Source organism: Salvia hispanica, chromosome 4 (assembly GCF_023119035.1).
Source record: "Salvia hispanica cultivar TCC Black 2014 chromosome 4, UniMelb_Shisp_WGS_1.0, whole genome shotgun sequence".
Classification (NCBI taxonomy): Eukaryota; Viridiplantae; Streptophyta; class Magnoliopsida; order Lamiales; family Lamiaceae; genus Salvia; species Salvia hispanica.
This window is the reverse complement of record NC_062968.1, coordinates 42,999,749-43,007,744: the sequence shown is the minus strand read 5'-3', so window position 1 is coordinate 43,007,744 and position 7,996 is coordinate 42,999,749. Positions and strand designations below refer to the sequence as shown.

The 7,996-nt window shown below is 36.4% G+C and overlaps 1 pseudogene; it reads left to right on the top strand.

The window, feature by feature from the left end:
- The first annotated feature begins 882 nt into the window (after positions 1-882).
- Positions 883-7,795, top strand: LOC125221128 (annotated as a pseudogene).
- Positions 7,796-7,996: the final 201 nt, after the last annotated feature.

Genomic DNA, 7,996 nt, shown 5'->3' with positions numbered 1-7,996 from the left:
TACCATTTCTCCACCTTAACTATTTATTACTCCCTCTGTCCCGCTTTAGCAGTCCCATTGACTTTTTTGCACTCGTTTTGTAAAAATGATAATAAATAGTTAAAGTAGAGAAATAATAAAGTAAAAAAGAGAATAATATAGAGAAGAGTCTTATCTACATTATTCTCTTTTTTACTTTATTATTTCTCCACTTTAACTATTTATTATCATTTTTACAAAACGATTGCAGAAAAGTCAATGGGACTGCTAAAGCGGGACGGAGGGAGTATTATTTTTATAAAACGAGTGCAGAAACGGAAGTGTGACTCCTAATGGGAGACAGAGGAAGTATATAATAGTACTTATTTACTCCTCGAAAAATATGAACTATTTCTTTATTAGTTCATCCCTAAAAAATATAAATAATTTCCTTATTAATTTTGCCTTGAAAAGTATGAACTTTCTAATTTTGGTATAGGTAAACAACACATTACTCCTACATATAATTTTATTTACAATTTATACCATTACACGTACACACTAATGATGTAGTTCACTCTCCACTAATACTACTTATATTACTATTTATATCTCTCTTACTTTACCAACTATATATTATAACTCGTGTCGAACTAAATGTTCATACTTTTCAAAGACAAGAGAGTATCATTTTAATTGTTAGATACCGCCTGACATCCAATTTCAAAGCACTGGGAAGCTTCGGTTCTACTACTTAGCCTCCCAACTCTATTTCTCAATCGTTGAACATCCAACAACATTGAGAATATAACATGGTGGACAATGTTTCAATTAGAGTGGGACGCAATGCGCACGTGTTTGTGAGAGGGATAGAAATGGGAATATTTAACCATTTAAGTAATGGGGAAGACCCCGTCAAGTCAACTGCCCAATCAAGGATAAAACTAACACAGATGCATTCATAGTTAAAAAAAGCTCATTATTAGTTACAAAGCTAAGGTCTTAGTTAATACTCCATCATCTATGTCAGCTCCTCCACCTAATGAGAACGGAGGAAACACGGGCGCAGGTAAATCCATCATCTCATTCACTACCTCATATTCCTCTTTATCCATCTCAAAATATGCAAATCATCTTCCCCTGCAGCCGTAGTCATCACCTTGGTAATCATATTAGTCATCGTCGTCGTCTCCTGCTATTGTGGCGTCAAGATGAAGCAGCAGATTGTGTCCGAGCTAAAGGCCGCGGTCGCCCCGCCAACCTCGACCAGCCTCCAAGTCTGGGTGGCCGACGCCCCCACCATGGAAAGGTTCTTCCTCGAACTTGCTCGAGACCAGCCCATCCGCTTCACCGCTCAGCAGATGTTCACCTTCACCGACAACTACTCCACCGTGCTCGGATCCGGAGGCTTTGGAAAAGTGTACAAGGGGCAGTTCCCTAACGGGGTTAAGATCGCGGTCAAGGTCCTCAACCGGGGCGCAAGCAGCAGCGTCGAGGAGCAGTTTATGGCGGAGGTGGGGACGATCGGGAGGACTCATCATATAAATTTGGTGAAGTTGTACGGATTTTGCTACGACCAGTTCATGAGCGCCCTCGTGTACGAGTTCATGGAGAACGGATCGCTGGACCGGCATTTGTTCAGCGAGACTCGGGAGCTGGAGTGGGAGAAGCTCCATGAGATCGCGATTGGGACGGCGAAGGGGATCGCGTACTTGCACGAGGAGTGCCAGCAGAGGATCATTCACTATGATATAAAGCCTGGTAACGTGCTACTTGACTCGAATTTCAACCCTAAGGTTGCGGATTTTGGACTAGCAAAGCTTTGCAACAGAGACGACACACATGTGAGCGTGACCGGGTGCAGGGGAACTCTAGGCTACCTGGCCCCGGAGTTTATGCTGAAGAATTTCCCCATAACCTACAAATGCGACGTGTACAGCTTTGGAATTCTTTTGTTCGAGATAGTTGGGAGAAGGAGAAACGCGATGAGCAGAGGAGATTCAGAGAGTCTCAATTGGTTCCCGAAGAAGGTGTGGGAAGAGTACGAAAAGGGCGAGCTGATGGCGTTGGTGGAAGCTTGTGAGATTGAGGAGAAGGATAGGACGACGGCTGAGAGAGCGGGGAAGGTGGCGCTATGGTGCGTCCAAGACTCGCCGGATGCGAGGCCACCGATGAGCGCTGTGGTGAAGATGCTGGAAGGAGGAGTTGAAGTCATGCCACCTCCTAAACCGTTTCACTACCTGTTCTCGGTCGGGACCAGCGTGCTCAAACGGCCGAGTGGTTCCGGGAGCGAGTCTGAGTATTCGACAAGTGATACAGCAAACTCGTACTGGTACAAGCAGACCACCACTCCTACTATGTCCAAGTATGAAATACAAGTTGCCAGCACTTCATAGGCTGTGAGATACCTATATAATTCATGTATCTGGTCAAATATTTCTATTATAGTTCAAGCAATCTATATCAATTTATTATGAGAATGAATAATGCTATCATTTCCAAGATCAATGACATTACTTTTAAGATCAAATATGATCACCTATGAGTGGAGGATAAACAAACTTCAAAGTGGCAGTATTCTTGAGCAACATTGTAGTACCAATGAGGCTTCATCTCTCAATCATGTAACCAATTCAGCTAGTTGCTGGAGGATCATAAGCAATCATGTTAGGGAAGAGGTCCACAAACTCATCCTTCACCTTCTCCAATTCAGCCAGGATACGAGACTAACCCTTTTAACAAGACACGATAAGCCAAACATAGTGGGCGCCCAGGTGACCTTCTCAATTCATTGTATACCCACATTGCTTCCATTGTCCAGAAAGCCTCTGATAAGATCCGCAAAGGTATGCCCATCAAAACGGACCTCCTCTCCCTTCAAATCATTCCAAACCACCCCAGTAGCCATCAACCTTTTTCCTTTCTGGAAAGCATCATAAGCGTATCGTGATACAAAAGATATCAGCCCGACCGCACCACATCATACATCTGTCACAGAAAACACAAAGTTACTTAGGTACTGGTTGTATAGAATATCCAAAGGGGGCTTTGTTTTCCTTTTTTCAATCAAAGGAAACAAAAAAATGAGTTACTTATACATAAATCACAAAAGTGACAATACCTGAAATGGATTCCACTAAAGGAGATCCAATATAAACGAACTCCATTGGTAGGAACATTACTACTACATTCTAGTTCAAGAACTGCTTCACTATCTGAATAGGGAACTGGTTCTGAAATTTTCACTCACTCGATTATATAAGCAAAAGATTTTCCAATCTACCACCCATTATATAACAAGCAAAAGATTTGCTAATCGAATGAAAGAATTTAACAAGCTAGTCATCAATATGAATGAATGAGAAGCTAACGAATGCAAACTGTTCAGCTTAATGTAAATTGGAACAACTACCATCAACATTACTCTTTTTTCTCTGCCAATACTTTCAAATTGTTTTCCATTATAAAATAATAATCAAAGCACATTGCAAAATTGAAACAGTAAAATCTCACCTTTAACAAAGCTGTCCCACAAAACAAGGGAAAAAGCAACGAAACAAATGCAATTCCATTTCAAACTTCCAACACTAATCATTGCCAGGTTTCACCAAAATGCCCTAATTTCAAAATCCACAACCACACACACCGAAATACGCATTCAGAAAGAGGAGTGCTGTGAAAAAGGCAAGCTCGGAGATGAAAAGAGTTGGCTGCGAATTGAATAATGAAGGGCGATTCACAAATGAGTGAGTCAACTCGGGAGACTCTGGGGAACGGGCCGGGTCATTTTGGATGTATTTTGTAAATGGGCCTTTCATAATCCCCTTATAAGCGCAGCCCAAATCTACAAAATCACACCCCGTTCACAAATACAGATTCGATGTTTATTTCAAAGCATGCATTAATCACGACACATTTAATTAAACAATTTTTATGCATGTACATATATTAGCACTATGTTTGTATTTAATCGATAGAGCTAATAAGAAACACATTGAGAATATCACGTTGTCTTAATGATGAATAACATGACACATGATTTCATATGAGAACTTTAGATATTTCAATCGTTTTGTATGATTTTGAAGCTCAAAAATAATATGAAATAGAACTTCGCACAAAAATCTCAAAAATCTTATCTTGCAATCTTACATAGTGAACTTAAATATAAATATCAAGGAAACGAGTTTGTTGAAATTTCACATTATGCTAAACATATGCAAGTCTTCTATTTACAAAGGTGGCGTCAGTGGATTGTGAGGTCTACATTTAGAATGATAGGTAGAGATAGTAATGGCTTAAAACTTTCCATATTTAGAATTTGTCTAATTTCTAGTATGAAGAACTCTCTCCATCCACCAATAATCGTCCCATTTTGCTATTTTCGTCCGTCCACCAATAATCGTCCCATTTGCTTTTGTTAATGGATCTCACATTCTACTAACTTTATTTCATTCACATTTGACTATATAAAAGTAGGACTCACCTTTCACAAACATTTTCCATCCACTTTCTACTAGTACATTTTTTAAAACTCATGCCGATCAAACTTGATTGTAATTATGGACGGAGGGAGTATTCAATTTTATTATCATAATGAAAAATTATACTTGCTACCATATATCTAAATGTGATTTCTCATATTTAATTTGGACGTACCGATCAATGTGCACGTATGGACCAATGTGGACACGTGGACCAACACCGTACTCAATTTTACTTTCCATCACGATTACCCAAGAGGTCATGGTATTAGGTGATAGAAAACTCACATTTATTAACAAATTAAACTAGCGTATGGCCAACATCGTATTCAATATTGTTACTGGTAAATTTTAAAAGATAAATAAATACATAGATCTCATATGGTTAATCAAGCAAGAAGTTTTTATCTCATTGTGATTATTCAGTGTTATACCACACTTTGGTCATCCACACTTCGGTCATCCGTGATAGAAAGTGACTTCATATCAATACCACCAACTATTGACGATAAATTGTCCACACTTATCTTAGGTGAAAATATCACTTACTTGTAACAAAATACCAATTAGTGATATTTTCTTTAATCATTAATCCACCTATCTGCTTATAATGTAGAAAAACGTCTATTATTCTCCACTAACTTAATCAACAAATAGTGATACATGACACACCATGTACGTGATAAATAAATTTCTTCTCTAATATTAGGAAAATAAAGAATTTACAACACAAACGGCTAGAATTATGCTTTTTTGTGCTTTCCATCCATAAACTTTATGTAAAGGCATCTTTACCTAAGTCACCTGAACATTCTTCATATATCGAGTTACATTGTTAATGAGACAAAGGAGATGTGGTAACGATTACACGTATATGTGAATTTATGCCACGTCGTGAGACGCAATAAATTATAGAGGGAAGTCTGTGGACTTCATTTCCTGTCGAAAAAAATAAGAAGATGGGGTAGAGAAATAATTCTGGGGCAAAGCTTATAAGTAAGATAGGAACATCAATATATAAATATATATATAGGGATACATTCATACACAAAGCAAGAGATAAGAATGGGCGATAAGGTGGTGTGCGTCACCGGAGCTTCAGGTTAATCGCTTCATGGCTGATTAAACTCTTGCTCCATCGTGATTACACTGTCAAGGCTACTGTTCGTAACCTCAGTTTTTCTATCTCCTCAACTTCTACACATTTTCTTATAATAACACAAATATTGTGTATGAATTGGCAAGGCCTTTAAATTTAAATTTATTTATTTATAAAAAAAATAATAATAACACAAATATTAGTACCAAGTCATCAACGAGTAAGTTGTACCTACAATTTCAAGTTAATTCATTGAAAAAGTTTACTCACCAGCTAATAACCGAAATTATCTTAAGCTAACTCAACTACGAAATTATATTAAGTTAAACATGATGGTAATGATTATGACACTGTAAAAACTGTCTAAAGGATATTTTTGGTCAGTTAAGAATGTTGTATTTTTAAATATAATATACCAACTACGGTTGAAGCGTCTTCAACTTTGGTGTCTGAACTACATTTAAAGGACACAGATAAAAATGTATCAAAAAAGATAAAAGATTAAGATATAGTGGGAAAATGTGTCCTCAACTTAAAAGACGTTTTCTTTGAACTCTCAATATGAATTTGGAAGTCAAAGTACTTTAGCGTAATTTCAATCAGTATATTTTATAATTTTCATGTTAAAGTTCTTGGCTTCCATGAGTGATATAGCAATTTTGCAAAATAATTATGATTTCAGCTTCTAAATAGCTAATTTTCTCTCAAATTTAAATCAATGGGACAATTTAGAAATATGTTAAAGTTATGATATAATTGACTTTTTAAAGTTACAGGATTGACCAAATTTCATGTTTTTTTTTTCAAATTTTCCCTATATTAATAGTAAGATATTTATGATGTATGTATGGGTGAATAGGTGATCCAAGTAAAGTAGAGCATCTGAAGGCGCTTGAAGGAGCTGAAGAAAGACTTCATTTGTGTGAAGCTAATTTAATGAATGAAGGATCATTTGATTCAGTGATTGATGGTTGTGATGTTGTTTTCCACACTGCATCTCTTGTTATACTTGATCATGTTAATGACCCTCAGGTCCATTTCTAACCATCTTAATTTATTTTGTTGTTGGAAAAAGAAAGAGAAATGAAAAAAAAAATAAAGAATTTGATGATGGGATGCAGGTGGAACTTATAGAACCAGCAGTGAAAGGAACACTAAATGTTTTTGGTTCATGCAAAAAGGCACAGTCTGTGAAGAGAGTAGTCTTAACCTCTTCTATGGCTACTGTTGCCTTCAAGAAACCCACCCAAATCTCTAACCTTTTGATTGATGAAACTTGCTTTTTTGATCCAATCTTTGCTCAAGAAATGGAGGTTACTATATCCTTGCTTCAGCTTAATTTCTGCATATCTTTATTACTATAGTATATACTCTCACGGTGGAATTCCGTCATTTATAGTCTCATACTCTCATTTTTCCTCGACACAATTTTGAAGAAACTATTTGACTTTGTGAATAAAAATAATTAATGGAATGTGGACCACACTCTTATATATGTTTTATGAGCATAGTGATTTAGTTGAATATAGATCCACTTACCTAAAGTGGAAAAAACTAAATGAGACTTTAAATCATGGACGTTTCGAAATAGAAAAATGGAACATTTTTTCACTGACGAAAGTAAATAATCATACATATGAGAATCAAGAACCATATCTGTTCGTTAATTCATTAATATCAGTTCGTTAAATATATCAGCTTGCATCTCAAAATATATTTAGTGCTAATCAATTTTTCCAGTTTGTATGCTTCGAAATCCATTTTAACTCCTAATATTCATGAATCAAACTTGTGTATGAAAATTTACAAACTTCTGTGTTCAGCAATGGTATGTTTTATAAAAAATATTGGCGAAGGAAGCTGCATTCAAATTTGCACAAGAAAATGGCATTGATTTGGTAGTCATGAATCCTGGGTTAGTGATTAGCCCACTTCTCCAGCCAACTCTCAATGAAACCTTGCAATGTTTTCTTACTTTGATTACACAAGGTAATTAATACTAATAATTTAATACAATATAGTTGAATTAAGGGTTTAATTGATTATTCAATTAATTGTAGGATATAGCAATGCAACCCATGGTGGAAACTTTGTATATGTTGATGTGAGAGATGTTGCGACTGCACATATCTTAGCTTTTGAGAATTCATCGGCCAATGGTAGATATTGTCTTGTTGCACAAGTGTTGAATTGCACTAAAGTTTTGCAAATCTTACGCCAACTCAATCCTACAGCCAATTTTCCAATCTGGTAAATCTCTCTCTCCAACTCTTATATCATACATCTAACTACATTGTTCGTTTAAGCCATATAAATATTTTAAATATCTACCTCGGTGTTAATTTAAGGGTACATTGCCAAATAAATCACGAAAAATGTCAAATTCTGGTTTTTCTCATTATATTTCAAATTGGAACGGTAAATCGTTAAGTTTCAGATTTTTGCATTTGTCCCA